The following is a 24962-nucleotide window of genomic DNA, read 5'->3' on the forward strand; positions in this document are numbered from 1 at the left end:
GGACCCATCCTGCTCCGCAAACACGTTCCGGCGCGCCAGTCGGACCCATTGGTCGAGAGGGTCCACCTTCTTCAAGCTAACCCTCAATACGCCTACGTGGCGTACCCCGACAGCCGACAGGATACGGTCTCCCTACGGCACCTGGCTCCCACTGGAGCCTCACCTACCCCTCCACCACCAACCCCACCCTCCCTCCCACCGTGCACTCCCCACAGCCGCCTCCTTCCCAGGTGGATCGGCCCTCCCACCGGTCCCATCTTGGAGTGATGAAGTTCCGAAGAGGCAGCAGCCACGCTCCTGGAGCCACGGATGTCCGACTAATTGCTTCCTTTTGAATGTAAATAAATAGTGTAAACAATTGCGACATTTGACGAGGCAAAACACTGTACTAATGTGTATCGGGTACCACCATAACCTCCACCTCTACCACTGTATAACGCGAGAAAACGACGCCCGCCGGTCTCTTTTTTTTAACAGGGGGTGGATGTGGTAGTCGGTATTAGGGATATTAAGGTACCCAGGTTGATGCTGTAAGACCATTGGTGTGGGAGGTACCTCAGACAGCAATATCATTGGTGAAGCCTGCCTGCTGGTTCCGCCCAGTAAGGCGGAGTATAAGAGCCCGTGCCTCCCTAGCAGCTGCATTCTGTACCTGCACTGCTGGGGGAAACATTTCGTCCAATAAAGCCTTCAATTGTCATTGTTGAAGAAAAAAATAGTCAGCACATCGAGTTTTCGCAAAAGGTCCTTAATTTAACACGAAGTTCGTGGAGGGAATTAGAATGACTGCAGTCTTTCCAAATGTCCCTGCTTTACAAAGGTAAGGCGAGTAATTTATATAATATCATAATCAATATCTAGGACAGAGAGACATTCTTGAGATTAAACAAGGAGACAGAAAGCGAGCAAAGTTTAACAACAGGCCTTGGGTTCTTCGCCTAAGCAACACAATGTGCAGCCGTACGGCTGTTTACATGGTGTGGCCGTCCGACTGATTCATATAGAACTTCGAACATCTTGACTAAAAATAAGGCTATATATCCATCATGCTTCGCTAAGTGCCTATTTCCATGAAACATTGTCAAGCAGCTGATTAACATAATACAAGGTATTTAAGGCAGCTAATCCGCCAACTAAAGTCCCTTCGACAGTCATCCAATCTCTCTTCTGGTGTTATTGTTCGAGCATCAGTGCAATAGTATGTATGTGTGTCTGTGAGTGTATGTATTAGTGCCTCTGCGTGTCTGCATGTGCATCAGTGTCTGTGTGTGTCTGTGGGTATGTGTATTAGTGTCTCTGTCTGTGTGGGAGTGTCTTTTAGTGCCTCTGTGAGTGTGCATATTGCTGTTCTGTGTGTCTGTGAGTGTGTGTAGTTGTGTCTGTGAGTGTTGTAGTGCCCCTGCGTGTGATTCAGTGTGTGTATTAGTCCGTATGTGTGTGCGCCTATGTTTTAGTGTCTCTGGTTGTATGTGATTGTGTTTGTTAGTGTCTCCGCGTGTCTGTGATTGTGTGTGTTAGTGTCTGCGTGTGATTGTGTGTATTTGTGTGTTTGTGAGCGTGTATTAGTATATCTGTGAGTGTGTGCGTGTTAGTGTCTCTCACTGTGTGTGAATGTGTGTATTAGTATCTACGTGCTGGACATTTCTTTGTTCTTTTTATGTCTCAGAGTCAGTGTATTACTGTATGTGAGTGTGTATGTGTATTACTGTCTCCCTGTGTGTGCGTGTGCATTAGTAAATGTGTGTTAGTGTCTCTGTATGCATCTGTGAGTGTGTGCATCAGGGTTTCTGTGTGTGACTGTGAGTGAGTGTAATAGTCCCTGTGTGTGCGTGAATGCGTGTGCTAGTGTCTGTATGTTTGTGACTGTGTATATTTGTGTCTCTGTATGTCTGTGAGCGTGTGTATTCGTGCCTCTGTGTCTCTGTGAGTGTGTGTTACTGTCTGTGTATTGGGTCTCTGTTAGTGTGAGTGTGTGTTTTCGTGCCTCTGTGTGTCTGTGAGTTTGTGCATTTGTGTTGTCTGTGTCTGTGAGTAAAAGTGACTGTGCGTATTTGTGTGAGTGTGTATTAGTGTCTCTGTGTGTGTGAGTGTGTGTATTAGTATCTGTGTGTAAGTCTGTGTATTTGCGTATCTGTGACTGTGTGTATTAGTGTCTCTATGTGCCTGTGAGTGTGTGTATCAGTGTCTGTGTGTGTGTAGGTGTTGTAGTTTTTAACTCACCACTATTCTTAGTATTCCCCCTCTACCAAAAAAGGGTCAATTTATTCTAAACGGTGAGCAGGGATTCTCACTCCCCGACTCCACTGCAGACTTTGGAGGATGCTATTCAAACTAGTGTTTCAAGTTATCCCCCTGTATAAGCCATATCTTCGTAGAATAATTTTATTTACTTACCACTTAGTAACTTACACGCAGGTCTAGCTTGCTAAGTGAAGTAAAGTAAACTTTCTAAAGAAAATAATAATAACCACTCTTTCAGGTTATCAATTTGAACTTAACTTTATTTTCACGTTAAAAAAGAATAACTACTTTGACATAAAGGTAAAAGTATCTTTTCTTGTTCGGACCAGTTGCAGACTTTTAAGTCTCTCTTGATAATCAGTTTACTTTTACTTTTGGTCTTCTGCTGACTTCTCTGGGCTGCTCGGTCTGTCGATGTTGCTTGTCCCATCACCGAGGAAGATTCTGATTATCTGCTCATTTCCCCCAGTTTTTATAGCCATTTGGGGCCCTTTAACCTCTGCAACTGGCACCCTTCAGACTGGCTGCTTGACAGTTTGAACGTTTTATCGGTTTAGAAGCGTGGCACTGCATCAACAGGGACAGCGCCGCTTCATCCTTACCAGCTCGCCATTCCTTACAGGAAATTTCTCGCTTTACTTGACATGTAATTAACTTGTCTGTGTCATAGTTCGCACTCTTTAGGTTTTATGTCTTTTTCAATGAGTTTTCTCAGTTTCGACCCGTGTCATCTTCAGGTGAAGCAAATGTGATGTTGGGGTTCTCCCCCTGACTCTAACTTTATCTGCTTTGCCCACCTTCTAAAATGTTTTAACTTCAAATGTAATTATAATGTAACCTTGTCAGCTTCTAGTTTTCTTAATTTGTAAATCAGTTGTTTCACTTTATTACCAGTGTCAGCAACTTTTCACACTTAACAGTTGTTCCTCATCTTATACTTTATATTCTGGCTGCTTTTCCTAATTGTTCAATAAAATAATTCACTGCTTAAAGATTTGTGAAATACTGTTCTCCTTCATATAATTTTAAGAGTTTTTAAGTCAATCAAATGTCTTTTCCAACTTGTGAATTAAAATGGACCTCTGTTTTCTTCCCTCTGTGAAGTTGTCTACACTGAAAACAGGCTGCTGCTGTTCACCCCTTGTGGGACTTCTCCCTTTCATGAAAAAGCCTCAGGCATTCTCAGTGTTACTTTCATGTTTCAAATGTCATATTTTTCCGCGTTTTCACAACGCACCCTCTTGATATTTGAAACATGACATATCCCAATATTTATCCCCCTAATCATTTTATCAACAGCAAATTGCCTTATTTTCAATTTTTTGCAAATTTCCATTTCTCACACCAGTGTTGGTAGAGCAGTTATACCTTGATTGTAATTACTTTGAATCAAAGTGGCCGCCGTCCAGTAAGGCACCACAATAGCTCTTTGACACGTGTTCCACTATCACCAAAGCCTTTTTCCTCCTTGGGATAGCAGCACCGGATAAGCCTCCTCATGTCCCTTAGGATCAGCAAGCCTCTTAATCCAACAGCAACAGGTCGTCTATTTATTGCTGGCGTGCGAGAATCCCATTCCCTTGGCATCGAAATTGCCTTGCGTTCCTCACCGGTCGCATAAACGGCTATATCGTGTATTAACCATTTCCACCCATTCTTCGTCAATCTAAAAGGTGTCTTTATACCTGCCTCTATCCCCGGATATCTCTCATGACTTTGTAAAATGTCTCTAAACCAACTGGGACGTGGCCATTCGAGCTACATCCTATCGAAACTGATTGCCATGACTCACTAAGATTCCTGTCCTCTGTTATCATGTCCTTAAGGGCATGAGGTTTATACCTTACTTGATAACAGTTACCACACAGCCATACTAAAGTGGTGAAAACCACGTTTCTAATACTAGTTCTGAAACATTTAATGCATCCAGCAGGTTGAGGCGTGAGCCAGTCGAATCCACTGGCTTCATTTCGAACCATGATTTTATCCGTTTCCAGATAAACATGAAATCCTCCCTATTAAAATACAAAATTTCAAAAGAATAAGTCCTATCTTAACATGTCAAGCAACTACTCACACAACTGTTTGTGTGTTCCCGCATTACATAATTATTTCAACAACTATTACAATTCTATGAATAAAGATAAAATATAACATTGGCAGTTCAAATCCTGGTCTGACCAGGGTGCTATTGAAGTTAACATTTATAACTATTTTTAATACATTTCAATTTCAATACCTAACTCACACATATTAGAAATTACCAATTAAATACTTCTATTATAAACCCTGTCAAACTTGGTGGGATTCTTCTGTTACCTAACCCCACTACCGAGAAAACAACTCTCAGCCCCTGCAGTGGCTGATTCATCAATATCTGTTCAAACGGCTGCGTCTTGTAGGCCTTCAGTGAAAATCATGCTGGATTCTCCTATGTTCTTTTCTCAGTCCTGAGAGTTAAAGGGATGTCCCACCACTTTTCCCAAATCTTTCCGAAAACTTTTAGCTTATGCCCATCCTTATTTACCCATTTATCGCGTCTAACTCATACTGGTGTCCTGTAATAATTCACGGTTTTGACAGACCTCACTGCCCGTTTGTTGCTGGACACGCTCCTCCTGACCTGCTGCAGTCTGTTGTTATTTTCACAGTGCCAATTCTTCCTTTAAACAACAAACCATCATCATTCAGGATTCTCCCGTTATCAGTAGATATCACATATATCAAGTCATGTCAGACCTTGCTTCAGCCATCTTGTTTTTCTTTTCTTCTCACATACATACATAACAGTATTGTACGAGATACATAACATTTTTTTCAAAATAACTATCATAATGCCTCAAGGAAACTACGTTGAATACATTTGTCATATATTCCCCGTCGCAACATCAAGCATAATATATTGCTGCGTTAAGTTATTTTTTTTTTAAAATTGTCTTCTGTGCCATTGTTTTCTCATTATTTCCTTTAAACTGAAGGGTTCTTCGTCAGTGACATGTTACCTGTCGAGACCCTCAATAAATCCATCATGCAATACACATCCCGTGGAGACCTCAGATCATCCATCAGGTGGCTCTCAGGACACATGTCCAGCCAGAGCTGGTGACCGGAGATTTCACTCCTCAGCAATTATTTGATATTGTGGCTCATTTCTAAACCGGGATGATTTCTTCCTGGTTTTATCATTTACTTTCCTCAAATATGCGGCCAATTGTATCATTCTTCTCTCTCTTCTTTGAGCACTTTTATTGCAACATTTGCAGTATAAAATCCTACACAATTTTAAAATTCCCAATTTCCATAGCTATGCAGCGATGATCATTTCTCCTGCTGTTGATACAAACAAGTACCAATTGTTTAGAATCCAGGTTAACATTGTACAAAACCATTTAAATGGATTTGTTATAATTTTAATTACTGTTTTAATTGTTCCTTTAATTTGTAAACCCATATCTATCAAATCGTGTCCCAAATCACTCCTAGTTGTGGTTTTATTCTGTAATGCATTTCCTATCTTAATTTGCCCTTTCTCGGGGTCCCATTGAGTATCATTAGTTTTTCCCGCATACTGTTTAAAAATCTTCAATCTGTCTGATAGGTTCAGTATGGATCCCAGACTGTTTGTAAGTGCTCCCCACATTTTACTGAACATGTTGTTACTGGCGCTCTCTCTTCATTCCAACATACTGTTGTTCAGTCTAATCTGCTGAATGTCCTGAAAATTAATGATTTCCTCCGTTATAATTAAATATTTGTGTATTCTTTTTTTAATTATGTTTTCTCTGTGTTTCAATCTGGTGTATATGTTTCCATATCCCATTATTTCACCTGACTTTCCTAATGCAATTAACCATATTAATAATCCCAAACTAATTACTGTAATACCCATTAATATCGTTGCCCCCCCCATTTAACCAATCTATTTTCCTCTTTGTCCTAATTACTTTCATTCCTTCTTCAACCCTGATTCTTAATTCCCTCTTGATTGGAGTTCTTTTTCTCTTTCCAAACAAATGGGTATGTGGCATTCTCTCCATCTGAAAAATCAAATGAACAGGTTAAAGTTGGAGAGGGCCCTATTATTTTTTTAATTTATGTTTTCTATTCTTGTCTGGATATTCCAGAAGTGCCCTCTCCAGGACTTCCGGATTTCCTTTGCCACCATCTCTTTCTTTTTTCTTTCTTTACTGGTGTGGGTTTTTTCTCATGTGCACACATCATACAATTAAGGCCGGTTAAGCCTCCTACTTCTATCATTGCACCCCTGAGTGAGATTCGAAGAATGTCAAACACTTCTTTCGCTCGCCATGCATCATCACTTCAAATACTTTTCTCTTTCTGTTTCTTTATTTCCTCCATGTTATCAATCGGTTTCAATATCCCAATCTTCCCAGTACCTATCTTGATTAAGTATTTTCCTGCCACCAGATTCTTATTTTCATGATACTGCAAGTAATTCTCCTAATCTAACTTTTGGTGTAATATATTATTTCCCTAAAGCTCCTTATTCAATGCATTTAACATTCTAAACTTCAGTCCTTCTGCTACCGTGTCAATTTCAATGCGTTAGTTTCAAAGTAGTTTCCTGCACAGAGCTATGGCAGCTTGCGAGTAAAACTTCGTTTTGTGTTTAAGCTAAGACCAATTTAGTTCTGAACATACTAATTTGCTGCCACATAATACTGATCATATTTCTGCTTGCCATTTATAACTTCCAATTGATGTGAAATTCGTGTTTTTTTCAAAAATACAACATTTAAAAACTAGAAACACCAAAGGAAACTTCACAAATCCTTATCAAGCACACAGACACTCATTTATCCACTGAGATCTTGCCTCTCTATTCTACAGAGCTTTATGTATTCTGACAAAAATTGAGACACCTCCGTTCTGATAAGCCTCTCTTATCCAGGAGTTTTTTTGCCTCATTTAATCTCTGCTGTAGCTCCGGATTTAATTTGTGAGCTAATACTCCCGATATTCCTGCTCCTAATGTCCCCTCCTTATTGGAAGGATTCACCTGCACAATCTCTTTGGCATTCACACAATCCCCTGCCACTAATTGTATTTGCTTTCCTCCTTGGTGCAGGATTTATTACATTTCCATCTGTTTCTTTTCACTTCTCTTTTCACGTAACGCACTTGTTTGCAGCCCCACTGTTTTTTCAGCGCTTTCTGATTCTAACACTGATTCCTCATCTTCCTCCATTTCTAGCTTCTCATTGTTTTGCAACTGCCTTCTAGACTCCTTTGGTCATTAGGAAATTAGGAGGAGGAATATCGGGGGTATTAGCTCACAAATTAAATCCGGAGCTACAGCAGAGATTAAATGGGTCACGAAAATTCAGTGGCAAAGAGGGTTAAGGAAAATCCTAAGGCTTTTTACACGTACATAAAAAGCAAGAGGGTAGCCAGGGGAAGGGTTGGCCCACTAAAGGATAGGCAAGGGAATCTATGTGTGGAGCCAGAGGAAATAGGCGAGGTACTAAATGAATACTTTGCATCACTATTCAACAAAGAGAAGGAATTGGTTGATGTTGAGTGTGGAGAAGGGTGTGCAGATAGCCTGGGTCACATTGAGATCCAAAAAGACGAGGTGTTGGGTGTCTCAAAAAATATTAAGGTAGATAAGTCCCCAGGGCCTGATGAGATCTCCCCCAGAATACTGAAGGAAGCTGGAGAGGAAATTGCTGAGGCCTTGACAGAAATCTTTGGATCCTCGCTGTCTTCAGGTGATGTCCCGGAGACTGGAGAATAGCCAATGTTGTTCCTCTGTTTAAGAAGGGTAGCAAGGATAATCCAGGGAACTACAGGCCGGTGAGCCTTACTTCAGTGGTAGGGAAATTACTGGAGAGAATTCTTCGATACAGGATCTACTCACATTTGGAAGCAAATGGACGTATTAGTGAGAGGCAGCATGGTTTTGTGAAGGGCAGGTCGTGTCTCACTAACTTGATAGAGTTTTTCGAGGAGGTCATAAAGATGATTGATGCAGGTACGGCAGTGGATGTTGTCTATCTGGACTTCAGTGAGGCCTTTGACAAGGTCCCTCATGGTAGACTAGTACAAAAGGTGAAGACACACGTGGTCAGGGGTGAGCTGGCAAGGTGGATACAGAACTGGCTAGTTCATAGAAGGCAGAGAGTAGCAATGGAAGGAAGCTTTTCTAATTGGAGGGCGGTGACCAGTGGTGTTCCACAAGGATCAGTGCTGGGACCTTTGCTGTTTGTAGTCTATATAAATGATTTGGAGGAAAATGTAACTGGTCTGGTTAGTAAGTTTGCAGATGACACAAAGGTTGGTGGAATTGCGGATAGTGATGCAGACTGTCAGAGGATACAGCAGGATTTAGGTTGTTTGGAGACTTGGGCGGAGAGATGGCAGATGGAGTTTAATCCGGACAAATGTGAGGTCATGCATTTTGGAAGGTCAAATGCAGGTAGGGAATATACAGTGAATGGTAGAACCCTCAAGAGTATTGAAAGTCAGAGAGATCTAGGAGTACAGGTCCACAGGTCAATGAACGGGGCAACACAGGTGGAGAAGGTAGTCAAGAAGGCATACGGCATGCTTGCCTTCATTGGCCGGTGCATTGAGTATAAGAATTGGCAAGTCATGTTACAACTGTATAGAACCTTAGTTAGGCAACACTTGGAGTATAGTGTTCAATTCTGGTCGCCACACGACCAGAAGGATGTCGAGGCTTTAGAGAGGGTGCAGAAGAGATTTAACAGAATGTTGCCTGGTATGGAGGGCATTAGCTATGAGGAGCGGTTGAATAAACTCGGTTTGTTCTCAGTGGAACGAAGGAGGTTGAGGGGCGACCTGATAGAGGTCTACAAAATAATGAGGGGCATAGACAGAGTGGATAGTCAGAGGCTTTTCCCCGGGGTAGAGGGGTCAATTACTAGGGGGTATAGGTTTAAGGTGAGAGGGGCAAGGTTTAGAGTAGATGTACGAGGCAAGTTTTTTTACACAGAGGGTAGTGGGTGCCTGGAACTCGCTACTGGAGGAGGTGGTGGAAGCAGGGACGATAGTGACATTTAAGGGGCATCTTGACATATACATGAATAGGATGGGAATAGAAGGATACGGACCCAGGAAGTGCAGAAGATTGTAGTTTAGTCGGGCAGCATGGTCGGCATGGGCTTGGAGGGCCGAAAGGCCTGTTCCTGTGCTGTACATTTTTGTTCTTGTTCTTTGTCAGTTTTGACTTAATTTTGTATTCACTAGGAATTTGAGTTATTTCTTTCATATTGTCCTGATCAAAAATGTTAACCAATCTAGAGTATATCTTGTCCACTTGAGCAGCTGCTTGCTTCTGCTTGGGTCCGAACAGAACTAGTGATTCAGCTTCTCTTTCAAACGCAAATTTACACAATGCTGTCAGAATCCCGATCGGATCTCTACTCGGCAGGGCTCTAGGCACCCTTACAAATAATGATATGTCACCCTCCTGATCAATCACTTTCTCCCAAGATTTCCTCTGCTTCTTTAATTCTCCCCACTTTTGTTCCATTGCTCCATCTCTCTCGCCCGCATTCCAGGGCAAGAGGATTACACTAATTGCCATTTTTCGGATTTTTAAACTATATTTAGTTATAACTGCGACTGGCGGTCCCTTTCAGTCACGATCTGAAATTAAGGGATACGTACCCGTTATGGGCAGTTATCTCAAATGTACCTAAGGCACTATCCTCCTGTGTTCGTTAAGGGTCGATTTATCGGTCCGCAAAGTTTCTAGGCGTCCCTATCGCTCCAGGTTCTATCCTCACAATCTGCCTGACTCCAAGGAGGATTTATTTCTGGCCTACTTCTACCAGTTGGATGCAGGGCACTCGGTACGAGTTACCAAGCCGTCCTGCAGGCGTTTACTCAGGGTTCGTATCTTCTAGTCTACCAACACTCGCACCCAACTGAGTTTTATGTCCCAAGATCCTACAGAATCCTTCGAAGTCAATTGCCCATGACTTATCAAACTAAACTCGGCCGGTATAGTTTGCTCGCCGAGGAACTACTAATCTTCCAGGCGTCCCCGCTCAACCAGAAACTTCTAATATTCTAGCCTCGCCTCGCCGAGAGACTTCCAATATTCTAGGCGGCCCCGCTCAACTAGAAACTTCCAATATTCTAGCCTCCCCTCGCCTAGAAACTTCGAATATTCTAGGCGGTCCAACCTAGAAACTTCGAATATTCTAGGCCTCCACGCCGGGTGCCATGGAGTAATTTAGAATGACCCGCTGGGCCCTGAAGCCCCACAAACTTTCAACTTTCAAAATCAACCAGGTTTGGGCGCCATGTAGTGTTTACCTCACCACTATTAGAATTCCCTCTATACCAAAAGAGGGGTCAATTTATTCTGGGGATTCTCACTCCCCGACTCTTACGCAGACTTTGGCGAGTGCTATTCGGATCAAACTAGCGTTTCAAGTTATTCATAAATTCATAGATTCATAGAATTTACAGTGCAGAAGGAGGCCATTCGGCCCATCGAGTCTGCACCGGCTCTTGGAAAGAGCAACCTACCCAAGGTCCACACCTCCACCCTATCGCCATAGCCCAGCAACCACACCCAACACTATGTGCAATTCTGGACACTAAGGGCAATTTATCATGGCCAATCCACCTAACCTGCACATCTTTGGACTGTGGGAGGAAACCGGAGCACCCGGAGGAAACCCACGCACACACGGGGAGGATGTGCAGACTCCACACAGACAGTGACCCAGCGGGGAATCGAACCTGGGACCCTGGAGCTGTGAAACAATTGTGCTATCCACAATGCTACCGTGCTACCCTGGTTATCCCACGGTATAACTCGTATCTTCGTAGAAGGACTTTATTTACTTACCACTTAGTAACTTACACACGGGTCCAGCTTGCTAAGTGAAGTAAAGTAAATTTTTTAAAGAAAATAATAATAACCACTCCTTCAGGTTATCAATTTGAACTTAACTTTATTTTCAAGTTAAAAGAGAATAACTACTTTTACAGAAAGGGAGAAAGATATTTTCTTGTTCGGACCAGTTGCAGACTTTCAAGTCTCTCTTGACAATCAGTTTTCTTCAGCTTTTGGTCTTCAGCTGACTTCTCTGGGCTGCTCGGTCTGTCGATGTTGCTTGTCCCATCACCGAGGAAGATTCTCTGATTATTTGCTCATTTCCCCCAGTTTTTATAGGCATTTGGGGCCCCTTAACCTCTGCACCTGGCACCCTTCAGACTGCCGGCTTGCCAGTCCGAAAGCTTTAACAGTTTAGAAGCGAGGCGCTGCTTCAACAGCGGCAGCGCAGCTTCATCCTCACCAGCTCGCCATTCTGGACTGGACCTTTCTCGCTTTGCTTGACATGTCATAAATTTGTCTGTGCCTTAGGTCGCACTCTTTTGGTTTTATGTCTTTTTCAATGAGTTTTCTCAGATTCGACCCGGGTCATCTTCAGGTGAAGCTAATGTCATGTTAGGGTTCTCCCCCGAGTCTAACTTTATCTGCTTTGGCCATCTTCCAAAGGGTTTTAACTTCAAATGTGATGTACGTTATAATGTAACCTTGGCACCTTCTAGTTTTCTTAATTTGTGAATCAGTTGTTTCACTTTATTACCAGTGTCAGCAACTTTTCACACTTAACAGTTGTTCCTTATCTTTTACTTAAGATTCTGGCTGCTTTACCTAATTGTTCAATAAAATAATTCATTACTTAAAGATTTGTGAAACACTGTTCCCTTTCACATAACTTTAAGAGTTTTTAAATCAATCAAATGTCTTTTCTAACTTGTGAATTAAAATAAAGCTCCTACCTGTTTTCTTCCCTCTGTGAAGTTGCTGCGTTGAAAACAGGCTGCTGCTTTTTACCCCTTGTGGGACTTTTCCCTTTCATTTAAAAGCCTCAGGTATTCTCAGTGTTACTTTCATGTTTCAAATGTCATATTCTTCTGAGTTTTCACAACACCCTGTAACAATCTCAAACTAACCCCACTGTCCCACCATCACCCCATAGCGCTGTATCAATCCCAAACTAACCCTACTGTCCCACTCTCTCCCCATAGCCCTGTATCAATCCCAAACTAACCCCACTGTCCCACTCTCTCCCCATAGCCCTGTAACAATCCCAAACTAATCCCACTGCCCCACTCTCTCACCATAGCCCTGTAACAATCTCAAACTAATCCCACTACCCCACTCTCTCCCCATAGCCCTGTAACAATCCCAAACTAACCCCACTGTCCCACTATCTCCCCATAGCCCTGTAACAATCCCAAACTAATCCCACTGCCCCACTCTCTCCCCATCGCCCTGTAACAATCTCAAACTAATCCCACTGCCCAACTCTCTCCCCATACCCCTGTATCAATCCACAAACTAAACCCACTGCCCCGCTCTCTCCAAAGACCTGGATCAATCCACAAACTAATCCCACTGCCCCGCTCTCTCTCCATAGCCCTGGATAAATCCACAAACTAATCCCACTGCCCCGCTCTCTCTCCATAGCCCTGGATCAATCCACAAACTAATGTCACTGCCCTACTCTCTCAATATAGCCCTGTGTCAATCCTCAAACTAATCCCACTGTCCCGCTCTCTCCCCATAGCCCTGTATCAATCCCAAACTAACGCCACTGTCCCACTCTCTCCCCATAGCCCTGTAACAATCCCAAACTAATCCCACTGCCCCACTTTCTCACCAGCGCCCTGTAACAATCTCAAACTAATCCCACCGCCCCACTCTCTCCCCATAGCCCTGTAACAATCCTAAACTAACCCCACTGTCCCACTCTCTCCCCATAGCCCTGTAACAATCCCAAACTAATCCCACTGCCCACTCTCTCCCCATAGCCCTGTAACAATCTCAAACTAATCCCACTGCCCCACTCTCTCCCCATACCCCTGTATCAATCCACAAACTAAACCCACTGCCCCGCTCTCTCCATAGACCTGGATCAATCCACAAACTAATCCCACTGCCCCGCTCTCTCTCCATAGACCTGGATCAATCCACAAACTAATCCCACTGCCCCGCTCTCTCTCCATAGCCCTGGATCAATCCACAAACTAATGTCACTGCCCAACTCTCTCCATATAGCCCTGTGTCAATCCTCAAACTAATCCCACTGCCCCGCTCTCTCCCCATAGCCCTGTATCAATCCCAAACTAACCCCACTGTCCCACTCTCTCCCCATAGCCCTGTAACAATCCCAAACTAATCCCACTGCCCCACTTTCTCACCATAGCCCTGTAACAATCTCAAACTAATCCCACCGCCCCACTCTCTCCCATTAGCCCTGTAACAATCCCAAACTAACCCCACTGTCCCACTCTCTCCCCATAGCCCTGTAACAATCCCAAACTAATCCCAATGCCCCACTCTCTCCCCATAGCCCTGTAACAATCTCAAACTAATCCCACTGCGCCACTCTCTCCCCATACGCCTGTATCAATCCACAAACTAAACCCACTGCCCCGCTCTCTCCATAGACCTGGATCAATCCACAAACTAATCCCACTGCCCCGCTCTCTCTCCATAGCCCTGGATCAATCCACAAACTAATCCCACTGCCCCGCTCTCTCTCCATAGCCCTGGATCAATCCACAATCTAATGTCACTGCCCAACTCTCTCCATATAGCCCTGTGTCAATTCTCAAACTAATCCCACTGCCCCGCTCTCTCCCCATAGCCCTGTATCAATCCCAAACTAATCCCACTGCCCCGCTCTCTCCCCATAGCCCTGTATCAATCCCAAACTAATCCCACTGCCCCACCCTCTCCTCATAGCCCTGTATCAATCCACAAACAAATCCCACTGCCCAACTCTCCCCAATAGACCTGTATCAATCTACAATCTAAACCCACTGCTCGACTCCCTCTCCATAGCGATGTATCACTCCACAAACTAGTCCCACTGCATGACTCGCTCCCCAATGACCTGTATCAATCCCCAAACTAAAGCCACTGCTCGACTCCCTCCCCATGGCCGTGTATCAATCCCCAAACTAATCCCACTGCCCTGCTCTCTCCCCATAGCCCTGTATCAATCCCAAACTAATTCCACTGTCCCACTCTCTCCCCATAACCCTGTATCTATCCCCAAACTAATCCCATTGCTCGACTCCCTTCCCATAGCCCGGTATCAATCCACAAACTAATCCTACTGTCTCGCGCTCCCCCATAGCCCTGTATCAATCCCTAAACTAAATCCACTGCTCGGCTCACTCCCAAAAGCCATGCATCAAGCCGCAAATTAAACCCACTGCTCGACTCCCTCCCCATCGTCCTGTATCAGTCCACAAACTAATCACGCTGCTCTACTCTCCCCCTCCATTGTCCTGTATGAATCTCCAGACTTTTCCCACTGCCCCACTCTCCCCATAGCCCTGTGTCAAGCCCCAAACTAATCCCACTGCCCCACTCTCTCCCCATAGCCCTGTCTCTTTCCCCAAACTAATCCCCCTGCCCCACCCTCCCCGTAGCCCAGTGTCAAACCCCAAACTAACCCCACTCCCCCAGCCTCTCCCTGTTGCCCAGGACAATTCCACAAACTGATCCCACTTCTCCAGCCTCTCCCTATTGTCCTGAATCGTTCCACAAATAGATCCCACTGCCCCAGACTCTCCCTATTGAACTGGATCATTCCACAAACAAGTCCCACTGCCCCAGCCTCTCCCTAATGTCCTGGATCATTCCACAAACAAGTCCCACTGCCCCAGACTCTCCCTATTGTACTGGATCATTCCACAAACAGATCCCACTGCCCCAGCGTCTCCATAATGTCCTGGATCATTCCACAAACACGTCCCACTGCCCCATACTCCCCCTATTGTACTGCATCATTCCATAAAGAGGTCCCACTGCCCCAGACTCTCCCTATTGTACTGGTTAATTCCACAAACAAATCCCACTGCCCAGACTCTCCCTATTGTACTGGATCATTCCACAAACAGATCCCACTGCGCTAGCCTTTCCCTAATGTCCTGGTTAATTCCACAAACAGATCCCACTGCCCCAGCCTCTCTCTATTGTCCTGGATCATTCAACAAACAGATGTCACTGCCCGAGCCTCTCTCTATTGTACTGGATCATTCCACAAACATATCCCACTGCCCCAGCCACTCCCTAATGTCCTGGATCATTCCACAAACAAGTCCCACTGCCCCAGACTCTCCCTATTGTACTGGATCATTCCACAAACAGGTCCCACTGCCCCAGCGTCTCCCTAATGTCCTGAATCATTCCACAAACAGGTCCCACTGCCCCAGCCTCTCCCTATTGTCCTGGATCATTCCACAAACATATCCCACTGCCCCAGCCTCTCTCTATTGTACTGCATCATTCCACAAACAGGTGCCACTGCTCCAGACTCTCCCTATTGTACTGGATCATTCCACAAACAGATCCCACTGCCCAAGCCTCTCCCTATTGTCCTGGATAATTCCACAAACAGATCCCACTGCCCCAGACTCTCCCTATTGTCCTGGATCATTCCACAAACAGAGCCCACTGCCCAGACTCTCCCTAATGTCCTGGTTAATTCCACAAACAGATCACACTGCCCCAGCCTCTCTCTATGGTCCTGGATCATTCAACAATCAGATGTCACTGCCCGAGTCTCTCTCTATTTTACTGGATCATTCCACAAACATATCCCACTGCCCCAGACTCTCCCTATTGTACTGGATCATTCCACAAACAGATCCCACTGCCCTAGCCTTTCCTTAATGTCCTGGTTGATTCCACAAACAGACCCCACTGCCCCAGCCTCTCTCTTTGGTCCTGGATCATTCAACAAACAGATCTCACTGCCCGAGCCTCTCTCTATTGTTCTGGATCATTCCACAAACATATCTCACTGCCCCAGACTCTCCCGATTGCCCTGGATAATATCACAAACAGATCCCACTGCCCAGACTCTCCCTATTGTACTGGATCATTACAGAAACAGATCCCACTGCCCAGCATCTCTGTATTGTTCTGGATCATTCCAGAAACATATCCCACTGCCCCAGCCTCTCCCTAATGTCCTGGATCATTCCACAAACAGATCTCACTGCCCCAACCTATCCCGAATGCCGTGGATAATTGCACGAACAGATCCCACTGCCCCAGCCTCTCCCTAATGCCCTGGATAATACTACAAACAGATCCCACTGCCCCAGACTCTCCCTGTTGTTCTGGATCATTCCAGGAACAGATCCCTCTTCCTATGGCTTCTCCCTATGGCTCTGGATCATTCCACAAATAGATTGGACCTCAAAGGTAGTGATCTCAGGATAACTCCCGGTGCTACGTGCGAGTCAGAGTAGAAATGACAGGATACAGAGGGTGAATACGTGGCTGAAGAGATGGTGTCAGGAGGATGGTTTCAGATTCCTGGCGAATTGGGACCTGTTCTGGTGGAGGTGGGACCTGCACAAACTGGACCGGTTAAACCTGGGCAGGTCTGAAATTGATGTCTGGTGAGTGTGAGGGGTGGGGGGGGGGGGTTTCCGAGACCGGTTGGGGACGGTTTAAACTAATATGCCAGGGGGATGGGAACCTATGCATGGAGACAGAGAACGAAGGAACAAGGGCAAAAGCAAAAGTTAGAAAAATGAATAAGAAAAGTGATAGGTGGAGAAACAGAGGCCAAAATTCAAACAGGGCAGTGGAGAAAAATATTGGGAGCAAGAAAAACATTGTGAAAAAGACCAACTTTGAAGCTCTGTGCCTTAATGCACGGAGCATTTGCAATAAAGTGGATGAAGAATCGTGCAGAACTATATCAATGCGCATGATATAATTGGGACTACGGAGATATGGCTGCAGTGTGAACACGGATGGGAACTGAATGTCCCAGAGTTCTCAGTATTTAGGAAGAACAGGTATAAAAGAAAAGGACCTGGCGTGGCACTGCTGGTTTAAGAGAAAATTAACACAATAGTGAGAAAGGATATAGCTCTGACAATCTGGAATCTGTATGAGCTGAGAAATACCAAGGGACAAAAAACATTAGGGGGTGTCATATATAGTTGATTCGGAGACTAGTGTGCTGAATCAGAATAAAGGGAACGATGAGGATATGAGCCGTGAGTCGGCCTTGGTGGATTGGGGAGAGTTACGTTAAAGGATGACAGTGGATAGACAATGGCAAACATTCAAGAAACGCCTGGAGGAACTACAGCAATTGTTCATTCCTGTCTGGCATAAAAGGAAAGAGGGTAAGAGGGCCAATCCATGCCTTACAAAGGAAATTATAAATAGCATACCAGACAAGGAAGAAGCATACAGATCGGCCAAGAAAAATAATAGGGCTGAGGATTGGGAGCAGTTTAGAATTCAGCAAAGAAGGACGAAGGGACTGATGAAGAAGGGGAAAGTACAATAGGAAATGAAGCTGGAAGAGACCATAAAGACTGGCGCTTAAGATTTCGACAGATACGCGAAGAGAAAGAGATTGGTAAAATGAAATGCGGGCCCACTACAGACAGAAACAGGGGAATGCATAATCAGGGACAAAGAAAAAGCTCAGCAATTGAATACATAATTTGGTCCTATATTCACAAATGAGGGCACAAATCAGATCCCAGAAATGTTGGAGAATCAAAGGTTTTGGATGAGGAAGAACTGAGGGACATAAACATTAGTAGAGAAATGGTGCTCGGAAAGCTGATGGAATTGAATGCGGATAAATGCCCAGGGCCTGAGAATCTGCATCCCGGAGTGCTGAAAGAGGTGGCTCTGGAAACAGTGGATCATTGGTGGTCATCTTCCGGGATTCTATAAACTCTGGAACTGTCCTGCAGATTGGAGGGCAGCTCACGTCTCTCCCACATTCAAAAAGGGAGATAGAGAGAAAGCAGGGAAGTATAGACCAGTCAGCCTAACATCGGTAGTGGAGAAAATGCTTGAATCCATTATCAAGGACTTAATAGCAGAACATTTCGAAGACAGTGTCAAGATCAGTGAGACTCAGCATGGAGTTATGAAGGGAAAGTCATGCTTGATAAATCTGTTTAATTTTTGAAGAGGTCACCAGTACAGTTGACAAGGGCGAGCCAGTCGATGTGATATATTTGGACTTTCACAAGGCGTTTCACAATGTCCCGCATGAGAGATTATTGTGCAAAATTAAAACGCATGGGATTGGAGGAAATGTATTGAGATAGATAGAAAACTGATTGGCAGAGATGAAACAAAGAATAGGGGTTGATAGATCCTTTTTAAGTTGGCAGACAGTAACCAGTGGGATATCACAGGGATCGGTGCTGGGACCCCAGCAATTCACAATATATATTAATGATTTGGATGAGGGAACAAAATGTAACACCTCAAGGTTTGCAGAGGATACCAAATTAGGTGGGAGGGTGAATTGTGATGAGCATGCAGGGATCCTACAGCAAGATCTGCAGTTTGGGCGAGTGGACAAACTAATGGCAGACGCAGTATAATTTGGATAAATGTGAGGTTATTCATTTTGGAAGTAAAAACAGAAAGGCACATTAATAGCTGAATGGTTGGGAGATGGGAGTGTGCAGTGGGGCCTGGGTGTTCCTGCGCACCATTCGCCGAAGGCAAGTATGCTTGTGCAGCAGGCGTTAAAGAAGGCTAATGGTGGGCAGCACGGTGACGCAGTGGTAGCACTACAGTCTCATGGCGCCGAGGTCCCAGGTTCGATCCCGGCTCTGGGTCACTGTCCGTGTGGAGTTTGCACATTCTCCCCGTGTTTGCGTGGATTTCGCCCCCACAACCCAAAGATGTTCAGGTTAGGTGGATTGAACACACCAAATTGCCCCTTACCTGGAAAAATGAATTGGGTACTCCAAATTTAAAAAAAAGAAGGCTAATGATATGTTGGTCTTCATTGCGAGAGGTTTCGAATACAGAAGCAGGGATGTGTTGCTGCAATTGTACAGGGCCTTGGTGAGGCCACACTTGGAGTATTGTATACAGTTTTGGTCTCCTTCTCTGAGGAATGATGTTTTTGCTCTCGAGGGATTGCAGCGAAGGTTTACCAGACTGATTCCAGGGATGGTGGGACTGTCATGTGAGGAGAGTTTGACTAGGTTGGGATGGTTCTCGCTGGATTTCAGAAGAATGAGGGGGGATCTCATAGAGACTGATAAAACCTAACAGGACTAGACAGGGTAGCTGCAGCGAAGATGTTACCAATGGTGTGTGTCCAGAACCAGGAGTCACAGCCTGAGGATTCAGGGTAAACCATTTCGGACAGACATAAGGATACATTTCTTCACAAAACGAGTGGTGAGGCTGTGGAATTCATTACCACAGGCAGCAGTTGATGCTAAAACTTTGAATATATTCAAGTGGCGGCTGGATATACCACTTGGAGAGAATGGGACCAAAGGCTATGGGGAGAAAGCAGGATCAGGCTATTGAGTTGGATGATCAGCCTGATCGTGATGAATGGCGCAGCAGGCTCGAAGGGACAAATGTTCTCTTCCTGCTCCTATCTTCTATGTATTCTATATTTATCTAAACATCCCGTCTGTACCTGCACCCTGCTTCCCCAAACAACATTCACTCACTCCTATATACGTCCACCTCCAACTGCTTAAATCCTTCTGTTCCGTCTATTCCCAAGTCCATAGTCCACTGTCATCCAGACACTCCCCAGCACAATCTATCCAAGCAGTCCTAGCATGGTCTTGTACAAAAACCCTCAACGCCTTGGCCTTCTGTTGTCACACCCCTTCCCCCCTACATACCTTCACACTGCACATCATCGTCGTCGGTTACCCTCCAGACATATCCACACCCTCTGTCTCATATCTTCAAGTAATCTGTTAGCCCCTCCAAATAATGGAGCCATCCTGTCCAAAAAACGCTTGACCAAAGCTTTCCACTCCACCGCTCCTAATGTCACTCCCCTGTCCACACCCACACTTGCACATTCTCCATACAACAATGTCTTAATCAGGTCCCTTACGGCTACCAAACCTTTGAAACTCGAATATACGCAATTATAGCCAGGCCGTTTCATTGCCTTCATTATCCACTTTTCCACATCTTCTGCCAACTCAATAACCACCTCCACACCTCCACTATCATTCCTCCACTCATCATGCAACATCCATCTCATTTTCGTCCCTTCACCGGACCATTTTCAAGCTCTCCAAGGAACCCGCAGCTTGGCCTACTCCCAATGACGTATCTCTACAGCAATTACTATTCGATATTGACCACCGCCGTTCCACTTCAACATATTGTTGCCCTCCCCCAGAAGCTATTACAATGAGGGTCTACAGCGTTAACCACGTGGGAGTTCAGCTTCCCCCATTTCACCTCCATCACGTGTTCATCCTGCAGCACAATGCAACTGATGAATCTCTTCTCTGCGGCAATGTTTCAATTCCATCGCTACTCCACGGCCGAGTGTCCACGCCATCGTAAACGCCATCGCATTTTACGTGAACTGGTCGGTCCCACGTCTAATTCTGGCCCCGCTCCAGCTGCAGCACCCGGCGCGAACTGGGCACCGCAGGATCCGCGCATGCGCAGTTGCGCCGGCACCAACGAGGACATGCACAGTGGCGCCCATGCGCAGTGTCTCCTTCAACGCACCGGCCGCGAAGCAACATGGCACAGGGCTAGAGGAGCCGGAGCGCAGAAAGGAGGCCCCCAGCCACAGAGGCCGGACCGCCGATCGGTGGGTTCCGATCGCGGGCCAGGCAACATCGGAGGTCCCCCCTGGTGCCCCCTGGGGTCGGAATCCCCTCCCCCCTGATGTGCCATCAATGAACACAAGACGAGTAGTGAACGTAACTGAAGCTATAAGAGACTAAACAGAACACCTCCTGGCCTCTGATCCCGAACTGGGTCAGAGGCGGAGACCAGCCACCTTTATACCGAACCCGAGGGGAGGCGGTGCCATCGGGCAGTCGTTTAACACATTATATGTAATACAGTAGCCGTTTACCACAATACACATATTACACACTACAGTGGTCCCCCCCCCCCCCACCCCCTGTTAAAAAAAAGAGTCCAGCGGGGGTGAAGTGGACTTAAAGACTAAGTCTGTCGGGGGCATTGACCTTCCGCCGTGATCGCCTCAGTCCCTGTGGTGTGGGCACCGGTATCAAGACGTAGGCGTCCGGGAGCGTGTTGTCCTCTTCTTCACCCAGTAGTTGAGTCGATTGGATGAGGGGGGGGGGCGGCGATGTATGGGCGCGGGTGGTGGTGATGGTCGCAGGTGGGCCTGCGGGTGCCAGATCTGGAAATAGCTGGGTGGAGGTGGAGGGAGACGGTGTAGGGTCGGGGCTGGTGGCGATGGTCGCTGGGGAACCTGCAGGTGCCAAATGCCGAAGGGAGACTGTGTCCTGTCGCCCGTCATGGTGTGCCACGTAGGCATATTGTGGATTGGCCCGGAGGAGCAGGACCTTCTCGACGAGGGGATCTGACCAATGACTCCTCGCATGCTTCCGGAGAAGGACGGCCCTGGGACGGTCAGTCAGGACGGGAGCGAGACCCCGGAGATGGACTTCGTGGGGAAGGCAAACATATGTTTGTGAGGGGTCTCGTTGGTGGCAGTGCACAGGAGCGACCGGATGGAATAGAGCGCATCGGGGAGGACCTCCTGCCAGCAGGAGACTAGGAGACTTCTAGACCGTAGGGCCAGGAGGACGGCCTCTCAGACCGTCGCGTTCTCCCTCTCCACCTGTCTGTTGCCCCAGGGGTTGTAGCTGGTCGCCCTGCGAGAGACGATGCCCTGGCTAAGCAGGAACTGACGCAACTCGCTCGTGAAGGAGGAACCGGGAACGCTATGGATGGAGGTGGAGAACACAAACAAGAGGAAAAGACGGTGCAGGGCCTTGATGACGGTGGCAGCGGTCATGTCAGGGCACGTTATGGCGAAAGGGGAACCTGAGTACTCATCAATGGCGTTGAGGAAGTACATGTTACGGGCAGTGGAGGGGCCCTTTGAAGTCGATGCTGAGGCGCTCAAAGTGGCGAGAGGCCTTTGCCAGGTGCGCTCTGTCTGCCCGATAGAAGTGTAGTTTGCACCGCGCAGACCTGGCAGTCCCTGGTCACGGTCCTGATCTCCTCGATGGAGTAGGGCAGGTTGCGAGCCTTAATAACGTGAAAAAAGCGGGTGACCCCCGTGTGACGGAGGTCACTGTGGAGCGCCCGAAGTCGGTCAGGTTGCGCTGGCACATGTACCGCGGGATAGCGCATCTGGGGGCACATTGAGCTCCCCAGGTCGATACAAGATAACGTAGTTGGAGGTGGAGAGCTCCATCCTCCACCATCGGTCATCGGCCTCGGTCTCAAAGGCAGTGCATTGGCGGTCATCCGGGCGGATAGGGAGCTGGTTCTATGTTGACATCAAGTCAACTGTGGAGAAGACTCGATACTGCACAATCTGGTTGACCATGTCAGATATGCGGGGGAGAGGGTACGCATCGAGCTGTGTGTACTGATTGATGGTCTGACTGTAGTCGCTGACCATCTGGTGCTTCTCCCCAGTCTTGACGACCACCACTTGGGCTTTGCAGGGGCTGGTACTAGCCTCAATGATCTTCTCTCGAAGGAGTCGCTGGACCTCTGATCTGATAAAGGCCCCGTCCCGGGCACTGTATCGTCTGCCCCTAGTAGTGATGGGCTTGCAGTCCGGGGTTAGATTAGCAAAGAGCGAGGGTGGGCGACCTTAAGGGTCACGAGGCTACAGGCGGTGAGGGAGGGGGGGGGGGGGCACGGGTCTATCGAACTTTAAAGTAAGGCGTTGGAGGTGGCACTGGAAGTCGAGCCCCAGAAATAGTGCAGCGCAGAGTTGGGGAACGATGTAGAGCTTGAAGTTAGTGTACTGTACGCCTTGTACAGTCAGGGTCGCGACACAGTACTCCGGATTTCTACTGAATGTGATCCGGAAGCCAGGGAGATATTGTGTTAGTGGGTAAAATTGGGAGGCAGCAGTGCCTTACCGTATCTGGGTGTATGAAGCTGTCTGTGCTCCGGGAGTCGGAAAGGCAGGCTATCTCGTGCCCGTTGATCCGGAAGGTCATTGTAGATTTTCTAAGATGTTGAGGCCGGGACTGGTCGAGCGTGATGGCGGCGAGCTTCAGAAGGTGATGGGTAGGCCTGTCGGAGGTAGAGGCCGCCAGTGTACTACCGGGTAAGCAGGGCTCCTGGGAGGCTGCGGAGTAGTCCCAAGATGGTGGCCCCCAGGAGTCGCGCATAGTGGGTGGCATCGGAGATGGCGTCAAAGATGGCGGCCCCCCCTGGTTCACGCATGGCGGGTGGAGTACAAGATAGCGGCAAAGAAGTCGGCCCCCATGGGTCCCGCGTGGCGGGCGAAATCGAAAATGGCGCGAAGATGGCAGCGCCCACGGGTCGCACACGGCGGGTGGCGCGGCAGCTGGGGGAGCTCTAATGGACAGCTGGCAGCGCTGCTTGGCTTAGGTGTTTTAGGGAGAGCTCGACCTGGAAGGCTTTCGCAAAGTGGCCATTCCTCCCACACCCATTGCAAGTCGCGTTCCGTGCAGGGCAGCGTTGTCTGGGATGCTTACCCTGCCCGCAAAAGTAGCACTTCGTGCGTCCGGCGTTGGCAGGCTGCTGTGCAGCAGATGATTGGGCCGCACTCGAGTCGGATGATGGCGGCGTCCACGAGGTCCACGGGGGTGCCGTGTGGTCGGAGGTGTAGGCCTCCATGATCTGGAAGGCGACATCCAGCGAGTTTGAGAGCTGCACTGTCTCTGGGAGGCCGAGTGTACAATCTAGCAATCGCTGGCGGATGTAATTCGATTTCACATCTGGGACATAGCCAACCCTGATCAGCAGCTCCGTGTGTTGGGTAGCCGATACCGCCTGGCAAGCACAGTTCCGGCCGAGTACCCGCAAGGCGCGCAGGAATTCGGCTAGTGATTCCCCAGGGCGTTGTCTCCTCGTGGCAAGAAAGTGCCTCGCATACACCTCATTTACAGACTTTACATATTGTCCCTTCAGCAGCATTATCGCCTCCGTGTACGAGGGGGCGTCCCTGATGAGAAGGAAAACTTGCACTGCGAAGAATCACGCCGGCGTTGGGGCGGCGTGGCCCGTTCGCGGGGATTCTCTGGCCTGGCGTCGGGCTGTGAGAATCCCGCCACATACATTTTTCGTTTAAAATTGTCTAACATTTATTGAATTATTTCCGGTACTAAATAATGAGTATGTGTTAAGTAACCTCATAATAAGTGAAGAGGATGACGGAAAAATGGGCCATAAACTGGGATTAATTAGTAGAATGGTTCGGTGGAAATAAGCATCAATATCCAATTGGACCCATTTGATTTGTACATTTTTTTCAGTGTTGTGAAGTAATTTGACAAATGAACAAATTGCAGTATTTGAGTGGGCTTCGCGTATTGGATGTATTTTCTTCAGTCATTGGATTCCAGATATTGGTCAATTGAATGCTGGTTACTTTTTACAACAAATAGATTATTTTAAAACATCAGTTAAAATTATTTGACCTTCTGCTGATTGGATTTTGTAATGTTGGATGACAATTGTAATGTACTTGAAATGGGACAAGGAGAATGGGAGTCCCGTCTTCAGTAATGCTTCCCCCAACATTTCGCTAATTTCCCTATCAGTGTAAAGGGATATTTGATCGCACTGAGCAGCAGGTTTCTGAACTTTCTCTGGGTTATTGTGTAAATAGCTGTGTTGGTGCAGGAGCTCAGAAGCTGCAGCATAATCCCAGCCTGTTGAAAATGAGGAAAGGTAGTAAATAGGGACCTGCTCTTGAAGGCCGACT

The sequence above is a fragment of the Scyliorhinus torazame genome, chromosome 20 (assembly GCF_047496885.1).
Source record: "Scyliorhinus torazame isolate Kashiwa2021f chromosome 20, sScyTor2.1, whole genome shotgun sequence".
Taxonomy (NCBI): domain Eukaryota; kingdom Metazoa; phylum Chordata; class Chondrichthyes; order Carcharhiniformes; family Scyliorhinidae; genus Scyliorhinus; species Scyliorhinus torazame.